Here is a 10,154-nt window from a genome sequence, read left to right as displayed (position 1 = left end):
TATAATTACATATAAATATATTTCAGTCATAGTATATACACTGCTCAAAAAAATAAAGGGAACACTAAAATAACACATCCTAGATCTGAATGAATGAAATATTCTTATTAAATACTTTGTTCTTTACATAGTTGAATGTGCTGACAACAAAATCACACAAAAATTATCAATGGAAATCAAATTTATTAACCCATGGAGGTCTTGATTTGGAGTCACCCTCAAAACTAAAGTGGAAAAACACACTACAAGCTGATCCAACTTTGATGTAATGTCCTTAAAACAAGTCAAAATGAGGCTCAGTAGTGTGTGTGGCCTCTACGTGCCTGTATGACCTCCCTACAATGCCTGGGCATGCTCCTGATGAGGTGGCGGGTGCTCTTCTGAGGGATCTCCTCCCAGACCTGGACTAAAGCATCCGCCAACTCCTGGACAGTCTGTGGTGCAACATGGCGTTGGTGGATGGAGCGAGACATGATGTCCCAGATGTGCTCAATTGGATTCAGGTCTGGGGAACGGGCGGGCCAGTCCATAGCATCAATGCCTTCGTCTTGCAGGAACTGCTGACACACTCCAGCCACATGAGGTGTAGCATTGTCTTGCATTAGGAGGAACCCAGGGACAACCGCACCAGCATATGGTCTCACAAGGCATCTGAGGATCTCATCTCGGTACCTAATGGCAGTCAGGCTACCTCTGGCGAGCACATGGAGGGCTGTGCGGCCCCCCAAAGAAATGCCACCCCACACCATTACTGACCCACTGCCAAACCGGTCATGCTGGAGGATGTTGCAGGCAGCAGAACATTCTCCTTGGCGTCTCCAGACTCTGTCACGTCTGTCACATGTGTTCAGTGAGAACCTGCTTTCATCTGTGAAGAGCACAGGGCGCCAGTGGCGAATTTGCCAATCTTGGTGTTCTCTGGCAAATGCCAAACGTCTTGCACGGTGTTGGGCTGTAAGCACAACCCCCACCTGCGGACGTCGGACCCTCATGGAGTCTGTTTCTGATCGTTTGAGTAGACACATGCACATTTGTGGCTTGCTGGAGGACATTTTGCAGGGCTCTGGCAGTGCTCCTCCTGTTCCTCCTTGCACAAAGGCGGAGGTAGCGGTCCTGCTGCTGGGTTGTTGCCCTCCTACTGCCTCCGTCACGTTTCCTGATGTACTGGCCTATCTCCTGGTAGCGCCTCCATGCTCTGGACACTACGCTGACACAGCAAACCTTCTTGCCACAGCTCGCATTGATGTGCCATCCTGGATGAGCTGCACTACCTGAGCCACTTGTGTGGGTTGTAGACTCCGTCTCATGCTACCACTAGAGTGAAAGCACTGCCAGCTTTCAAAAGTGACCAAAACATCAGCCAGAAAGCATAGGAGCTGAGAAGTGGTCTGTTGTCACCACCTGCAGAACAACTCCTTTATTTCTGTTGTCACCACCTGCAGAACAACTCCTTTATTGGAGGTGTCTTGCTAATTGCCTATAATGTCCACCTGTAGTCTATTCCATTTGCACAACAGCATGTGAAATTGATTGTCAATCAGTGTAGCTTCCTAAGTGGACAGTTTGATTTCACAGAAGTGTGATTGACTTGCAGTTACATTGTGTTGTTTAAGTGTTCCTTTTATTTTTTTGAGCAGTGTGTGTGTATATATATATATATATATATATATATATATATAGTATTACATGTTTTTAAATGTTATAACAAAAACAGTATGAAGAACAATTAAAGGTTTTATTTTTACTCTATACAGGAGTATGGTGCATGGGAAGTGCGAAATCTACAGATGATACTATGGATAAAACAGTAAATATTGAAAGGATACATACCTTTATATTACATCAGTTGTGATGCTATCAGAATAGTAATAAAACATGGAGTTTTTTATGGGGGCGGGAGCGGGGGATTTCTCATGGAAGCTCATAGGGGCATATCCAATTAGGTGTGAGTTTGCCAAAAATCTTGCACCTGCTGGGCTTTTCCCGCAGGTGCAATATTTTTGGTATTCAATTGGGTGCAGGGTTTTGATTTTTTGTTCTGAGCACAACTAATTTTTCCTAAAATCCTTATTTCTTAGGTAAAGTTATAGGGACTTGCTACAAAACCCCAAGGTCCATCTCCCATGACTAATTAAGCAACTGGAAGTTCCCAATTCGTTTACTTAGTCCTTCACTACTCACCTTCTGCAAAGCTGTCTTTTTCCCTGGCTCTTGATAGGCTGGTCTTCTTCACCAGTGGAATGTGTGTGTGTGAGACCCCCATGTGTGTGTAACCCCTAGTGGCAGCAGCAGGGAGAACTACATCTCCCAGCAGCCTCCTCACTTTCCTGATGGAGGGGAGCTTACAAGGAGTCATGGAGAACACTGGAGTGGCCGGAACACACAGGTAAGTGCCCAGATGCTTTTTTTTTCCCCATGGGATTTTGCCCATAAAAAAACAGCAACCATTTTTTTTTAAATTGGAAACTGTATCAGGAGCGGTCATACCCGTGGTAATCCAAAATCGGGCAATGTCTGCAAGTTTTTTTGCAGACAAAACCTCACACCTAATTGTATATGCCCCATGATGTCCTACGAACAACCAGGGAGTCCAATCCAGCCTAGGTTTATTTTTCAAGTCCAGGAGCAAACATACAAGGGGGATTTCCAGATTTTATATAGGTATAAATAGACATGGTAATCAAGATAAAAGTTTAATAAAAGGTTTTTATTTTGTGTTATACAGAGTCTAAGTACCAAATAGAAAATTAAAAAATTCAGCTATTCTGAATAAAAGTACAATATTCAAATCAAGACACATAAAAGAGCATAAAAAAGCTTAACTGATGTAGTGGGAGGTCAGTGAAGGAAATCCCAATGCGTTTCATCCTTCAGACTTCTTCAAGGGGTTGAAGGATGAAACGCATTCTGAAGGACGAAACGCGTTGGAATTTCCCTCACTGACCTCCCACTACATCATTTAAGCTTTTTTATGCTCTTTTATTTCTCTTGATTTTAAATATTGTTCACCTATTCAGAATAGCTGAATTTTTTAAATAAAAACCCTTTGTTAAACTATTATCTTGGTTACCATGTCTATTTATACCTATAAGACATTTTCCCCGTCCAGATTGACACCATTGGTCGCTTGAACCCTTATCCCCTATTACCACATACCTTCACAGTAATCAACCAATACTGTATATTTAAGGGTCAACTGACGCCCAATAAATTGGGAGTGTCGCTTTGATACAAGAAATTTATTACCACAAAAGTAAAACTGGTAGATATACTCTCATAAGTGGCGCTGCATTCTTCTGCATATATATATATATATATATATATATATATATACTATATATATACTGTGTATATATATATATATATATATATATATATATATACACATACTGAATCAAAAGTCGCAACACACCCTTTTGATTCAAAAACTGTGCAGGAAATGGGAAAACTGAATACTGCAGTAAGGTATGGGTGAGGTGGCCTATCTTTTAGGTTATGTACCGAACATGGGCGCCACTTTGAATCTAAGTCCATTTTCTGCAGTTTTTGAAACAAAAGGGTGTACTGCGACTTTTAAATCACTATATATATATATATATATATATATATATATACACACACACACACACACACACACACACACACACACACACACACACACACACACACACACACAAATACCAGTGATCCAGCACTCCTATGTTGGCTACAGATTACTTGCCAGGGTGTTCTCCTAAGGAAAAGCCTTATCCCATTAATATGCATGCAGAATGAGGTGGCACTCCTGGACACTCAAATAGGTGAAACAAGCTAGTGCTTTGATATTAAAAGCACCAGCTTGTTTCACCTATTTGAGTGTCCAGGAGTGCCACCTCATTCTTCATATGTGTGTGTATATACACACACACACACACACACACACACACACACACACACACACACACACACACACACACACACACGTGTCTCTCTCTCAAATATATATATATGTATATATATATATATATATATCTATCTGTAGAATACAAAAGCAGCGGCACTCGGAGAGCTTAAGTAAGTTAAAGATGTATTATAAAAGCATCAATACATGACACCTAGGTGTCACATTTTCTAATATATTATATTAGATTATTACATTTTATAGCCTATCTCTATCAAATCTTGTAATTAGAAACTAATTTTATGCGGATTAGTAAAATGTTCCTACGTTTTTTAACTGGCATCTACAATACATTTAATTGATACCTAAAATAAATTGGACTTTATTTTTTAGATTACATAATTTATTAATGCCTGATATGGAGGCTTTGGACCTAATTCCGAGTTGTATGGATCTCTACACACACAGGAGCAAATGGCGAGTTCTTGCATACAGTGCATGCGCAGATGCGAATTGATGCGTCTGTCCTACAGAACATGCATACAGAACATTTCCGCCTGTCTTTCTGTGAAATTGAATGTTTTGGGGCAACAATATGAGTGCACAGAACCACCTTGTCTTGTGGGCGTGTCATAGGCTCCATACATGTCGCTATGATATGCTATATGAATGTTTTTTTTTTTAACATCAATGATTTTTATTCAGATTTTTTATTATGCAAAACAGGGGTACAGAAAGAATAAAAGGGGAGAAGGGGAAGGGGGAGCAGTAAATACATAGGAGAGACAATTTGTATACTTATACATACTTTTCAAAATCGATCAGACATGTTCAGGAGGGGTACAATGGGTGTAATGCAGTGGGGCATACAGAATGGAAGAAAAAAAAAAAAAAAGAAACATTGAATCCACAATAATGCAAGTTGCAACCAAGAGCCTCGAGCGGTCCCAGGCTCAGGGAGAGGGGGTGTCTCCATCTAGGGGAGGGGTGTGGGGATGAATGTCCGGGGAGGAAGATCGCCTTACCAGGTTGGCTCCCTCACCCTCCGTGGTAAAAAGCAGCCAAGGCTTCCAACGTATTAGAGGGGACTTGGCAGAAAGGGAGCAAGGCATATACTCAGTCTCCATCAAGAATTGCTTCTGGATTTTATGTACGACTTTCATTAAGGGGGGGGTATAGATTGTTTCCAGTTCTGAGCCAAGGCCGCACGGGCTGCAAGGCAAATGTGACCTAAACGTATTGTAAATTAACACCCACGGAGCGCGGGTAGACATTTAGTAAAGCTATAAGTGGGGTGGGGGACAGGGTGAGTCCAAGTACTTTGTTCATTAGCCCAAACACCTCGACCCAGTACAACTTGATAGAGGGGCAGGTCCAAAAAATGTGAAAAAGATGGCCCACCTCACCACAGAGGCGCCAGCAAAACTTCGAGCATGTAGGCCAAATCGTATGCAGCCTATCAGGTGTGAGGTATAACCTATGCAATAACTTGACGTGCATCTCGGAATGATTTAAGCATTTGGACATAGTAAAGGATGACATAAAAATGTGTTGCCATTGAGGTTCGGTAAGGGTACAGCCAATATCTACCTCCCACCTGATTTGGGCTCTAGTTTTGAGAACGGGAACTAACGCTAGTAGTGTCTTGTACCAAAAGGAGATCTCACCTGTCGAGGTGTCCCCAGAAAGACGACCCAAGGCCTGAGACATAGTAGGGTGCAATGGGGAGGGGGTAAGGTGTAGACTATTCCACCAATGTTGTATTTGATAGAATCTGAGCCTCTCAGATTCAGGTAAAGCAAAGCGTTCTTGTATGGTGGAGAAGGAGCTAAGCACGGGCCCGTTGAACAGGTCTCCCAGTAGACCGATCCCCCTAGAACGCCAACCTGACAAATTAAGATTAGGGATTAAGGCGGTTACTGTGCGTAGGGAAATTCGTGGCAATGTATGGAGGGGAGATGATGAGCCGATGGTCAGTTTATCCCAGACCTGTAGGGTGGCTCGAGTTGAGGGGAGAAGGCGGAGGTCCGGGGGTCGCATGGGTTTGGGTAGCCAAAAAAGGTCCTTCAAGGGGAACCTGGAGCAGGCTAGTCCCTCTAGACACGTCCACTCCGAGTGTGTATCACTAGTAATTGCTTTAATCTGAGCCAAGAGGCAAGCTTCTTGGTATAGAGAAAGGTTAGGCATGTCGAGGCCACCAACTCTCCTAGGTAATGACATCCTGGCGCGGGACAATTTAGGCGGTCGCAAAGCCCAGACATATTTGGTGAGGATAGTGGTAGCCTTGTCTAAATATTTCTTGGGGAAGGCAAAGGGAATTGTACGAAACAGAAACATTAGTTTGGGAAGCAACGACATTTTAAAGGCGGCCAGGCGTCCCAGCCATGATATCTCATAATTGAGCCACGATTTGGTGGACAGTTGTAGCGCAGTCAGTAAAGGGGGGAGGTTAACGTCAAATACAGAAGAGGAGGATGGGGGGATGTGAATACCCAAATACTTTATCGAAGTTGTTTGCCAATTGTAAGGGTATTTGGTACGCAAAGAGGCCATGGAGTGGGCGAGATTTATAGGCAGGGCGTCAGTTTTAGTTGTGTTTAATTTATAGTAGGACGCTGCAGAGTACTTATCTAAAATATTGTGTAAGTGCGGGAGTGAGGAGCAGGGGTCAGTTACAAATAAAAGGACATCATCTGCAAATAAGCATAGTTTATGGGGGGCTGTGCCGAGGTGGAGGCCTGGAAATTGTGGGTCTGCCCGAATCTTAGCAGCCAAAGGCTCAATCGCCAGGACAAAAATGAGAGGGGAGAGGGGGCAACCCTGACGTGTGCCATTGTAAATTGGGAAGGGGGAAGAGAGGAAACCATTACTAAAGACCCGGGCCGAGGGCGAGCTATACAGGGCTAGTATGGATGACCGGATACGGTCGCGGAAGCCAAATTTCAATAATACTTCTCGTATGTAGGTCCAGTTTATGCGGTCGAAAGCCTTCTCCGCATCTAAGGACAACAGGAGGAGGCCCTGTTCACGGGTTATGGAGTCTACGAGGTTGAATACTCTACGGGTATTATCAGACGCTTGCCGACCAGGGATAAATCCGACCTGGTCGGGGTGTATCAAGGAGGGGAGGAGGGTGTTCAGTCGGTAAGCTATTAATTTAGCATAGATTTTAATGTCTCCATTTAACAGCGCAATGGGGCGGTAGTTCTGGCAAGAAGTCAAGTCTTTACCTAGTTTAGGAATCGTGACAATGCGAGCCTCCAGCATCTCCGTTGGGAGCGTGCCCTGGGAAGTGATTTCATTATAAACTGTTACCAAGGATGGAGCCAGGAGGTCCTGGAGTGAAACATAAAAATCATTTAGAAAGCCATCAGGGCCTGGCGCTTTACCTTTTGGGAGGGATTTAATCGCCCTTAACGTGTCTGCTATGGACCAGGGGGCATTCAGCACTTCTAATTGGTCGTCGGTAATGGAAGGAAGTTTCAAATCAGCGAGGAAGGTATTGATAGAGGGGAGAGTGGGCTGCGGGGTAGAAGGGTCAGTCGCGAGGTTATAAAGTTGGGAATAGAAGTCAGCAAACTGATTGGATATCTCCAAAGGGTTAGATATTTTGGTGCCTGTTGGGGACATAATGAGCTTAATTCTATTCCTCACTTGTTGCGCTCTAAGCTTACGAGCAAGCAGTTTTCCCGGTCTATTCCCTGCCAGGTAAAATTTCTGCCGCATCCTGTTTAATGAGGCCTGGGTACGTACCATAAGCAATGTCTGAAGCTGGGACCTAATATCAGCTAACTCTTTCTGGAGAGATCTCGAAGGTCGAGCTTGGTTTTTCTCCTACAGTTCCTTTAATTTACGCTCCAAATCATTCAAGCGTTGTTGATGAAGTTTCTTAAGGTGGGCTCCTGCCTGTATCGCCGCGCCTCTAGCTACAGCCTTCAATGCGCACCAGAAATTCAGAGTGGACGTGTCCGAAGGAGAATTAAATTCCAAGTAGGACACGATGCTGTCTACTATAATTTTTTAGATACGGGGTTGGTCAGTAAGTGAGGCGGGAGTCTCCAAGGTCGGGGCGGGGCGTGCTGACTATTAAGATCCCATTTAAGAACCAGCGGGGCATGGTCTGACCAGGTTATTGGAAGGATATCAGCGGATTTGGTGAATTGGAGGGTCCATTTATCGGAAAACAGGAAGTCAATGCGGGAATAGGAGTTGTGAACTGGAGAATAGTATGTGTACTCACGGCCCGTTGGGTTTTGCACTCGCCAAATATCGTAGAGGTCAAATTCAGCCAGGAGATTACGGAAGGCTGAGCATGGGGCGTTAGAGGAGGCTAATGGAGAAGGGGCAGGCCTGGGAGACCTGTCCAATCTAGGGTCAAGGACCAGATTGAAGTCCCCCATGAGAAGGAGCGAGCCTGTACGGTTCTTCTGGATAACCAAACATAGTTTACGTATAAAGGCCACTTGGTTTGAGTTAGGGGCATAAACTGAAACCAAGGTTACAGGTTTGTCATTTAAAAGGCCACTCAAGATGAGATAACGGCCATTTTTATCGGGCACTTGGGAGTGTAAAGTGAAGGAAACAGAGTTTTTAAACAATATAGCTACACCGTTCCTCTTAAAGGGGCCGTTTGCAAAATAACCGATAGGGAACCTGTGGTCTTTAAACGTAGGGGGCGCTAAGGACGAAAAGTGCGTCTCCTGCAGCGCAATAACATCTGTCTTGTGCCTAGCAAAATAGTCCAATGCTAACCTTCGCTTATTTGGGGAGTTTAACCCCTTAACGTTCATGGATAAAACCTGGATCATCGAGGCGATCCAAGGCACGCCATGAGTGGTGAGATATTTCGGTATACATATAAGAAATTATTTTGTCTCATACCATTAGTTAGAGTGTCGTGAGATGGGGGGGGAGGGGGGGAGGAAGTAACAGGGGAAAAAAGGGTAAGAACAAACCAAAACGACCCAGTACATCGGGTCGGTGTAACTACTGCAAGGAAAGCAAAAAAATGCAGTAGTACATTAACGAGGGGGAACATGTGGCCTAACGCCACCACCACCTATGAACCTAGATGAGGGGAAAAAAAAGAAAAAGAGACATGTACAGATACACATATGCCTACCAACCATGTAAAGACAACAGAGAACATATACGTATGCACTAATGAACTAAACCATGGGTATGGAGCCGGGGCTCCAGCGTTACAACTACTAACAGGGTGACTCACGTGTCCGCGTCTAGACGAAAGGCTAAGACCTATCTGTTAGGACAGAACAGCATAACGTCCACATTCAAAGTCCAAGTTTACAGTGACGACTTCAGGCGACGATCCACTCCGATTGAAGGGTTGACTGTTTCTTGGATCCAGGCGGCAGCGTGACAGAAATATCCCACTCCGATAGCAGCTTGACTCCAGCTTCCAATGAGGTAACCGTGTAGGATTTATTATCATAGAAGATGATGAGCTTCACCGGAAAACCCCATCTATAATTGATCTCTTGGTCACGGAGCACCAGGGTAACAGGAAGAAACGAACGCCTTTTAGCCAAAGTCAAAGCCGAGAAATCCGGAAAGAGCTGTAATCCACCAAGCGCGTCAGCATCCGAGTCCCTTGCCGCCTTTAGGATGCGTTCTTTCGTCGTGAAGAAGTGTACTCTCATGAGCGTATCCCGCGGAAGCGAGGGGGGGACAGAGCGTGGTTTAGGTAGCCTGTGGACCCTGTCTATAAGCAGCTCCCTGGGGTCAGCCCTGGGTAAGAGCTTCCTAAATAATGCTGTGGCATAATCTTCCAGCTCGGAGTTTTGCACGGAGTCAGGAATGCCTCGGATCTTGATATTATTGCGCCGAGATCTGTCCTCGATATCCGCCATCTTGAGTTTGAATGCCTCCAGGTCATTCTGCTGTTGATCATGAGCCGCTATGAGGTCATTGTGGGACGAGACCAATTCCTCGACTTTCCGTTCCAGATGGTCTGTGCGTTCCCCTATAGCATGCAGTTCTGTCTTGACCTCTCGGACTGCCGCTGTGAGATCTTGAGTCAGCTCTGTTTTAAACGCTGATAGAGCCTGATACGGAGTTTTGACCGTGAGCGGGGCATCAGAGTCCGGGTCGAACCCTGGAACAGAAGCAGATCTGCAGGGAGGGTCTGTCGCAGAGGTGGCTATTGGGGACTTACGTGCAGTAGAGGGGGCAGAAGCTGCTTTCTGGGACGGCAAAGATACTCTAGGAGGGAGGACCGCTTTAACCTTTTTCGGCGCCATTCTGAAGCGATGGA

Source organism: Pseudophryne corroboree, chromosome 6, assembly GCF_028390025.1.
Source record: "Pseudophryne corroboree isolate aPseCor3 chromosome 6, aPseCor3.hap2, whole genome shotgun sequence".
In the NCBI taxonomy this organism is placed as follows: Eukaryota; Metazoa; Chordata; class Amphibia; order Anura; family Myobatrachidae; genus Pseudophryne; species Pseudophryne corroboree.
The sequence above is the reverse complement of the archived record's forward strand: the minus strand, read 5'-3'. Positions refer to the sequence as shown.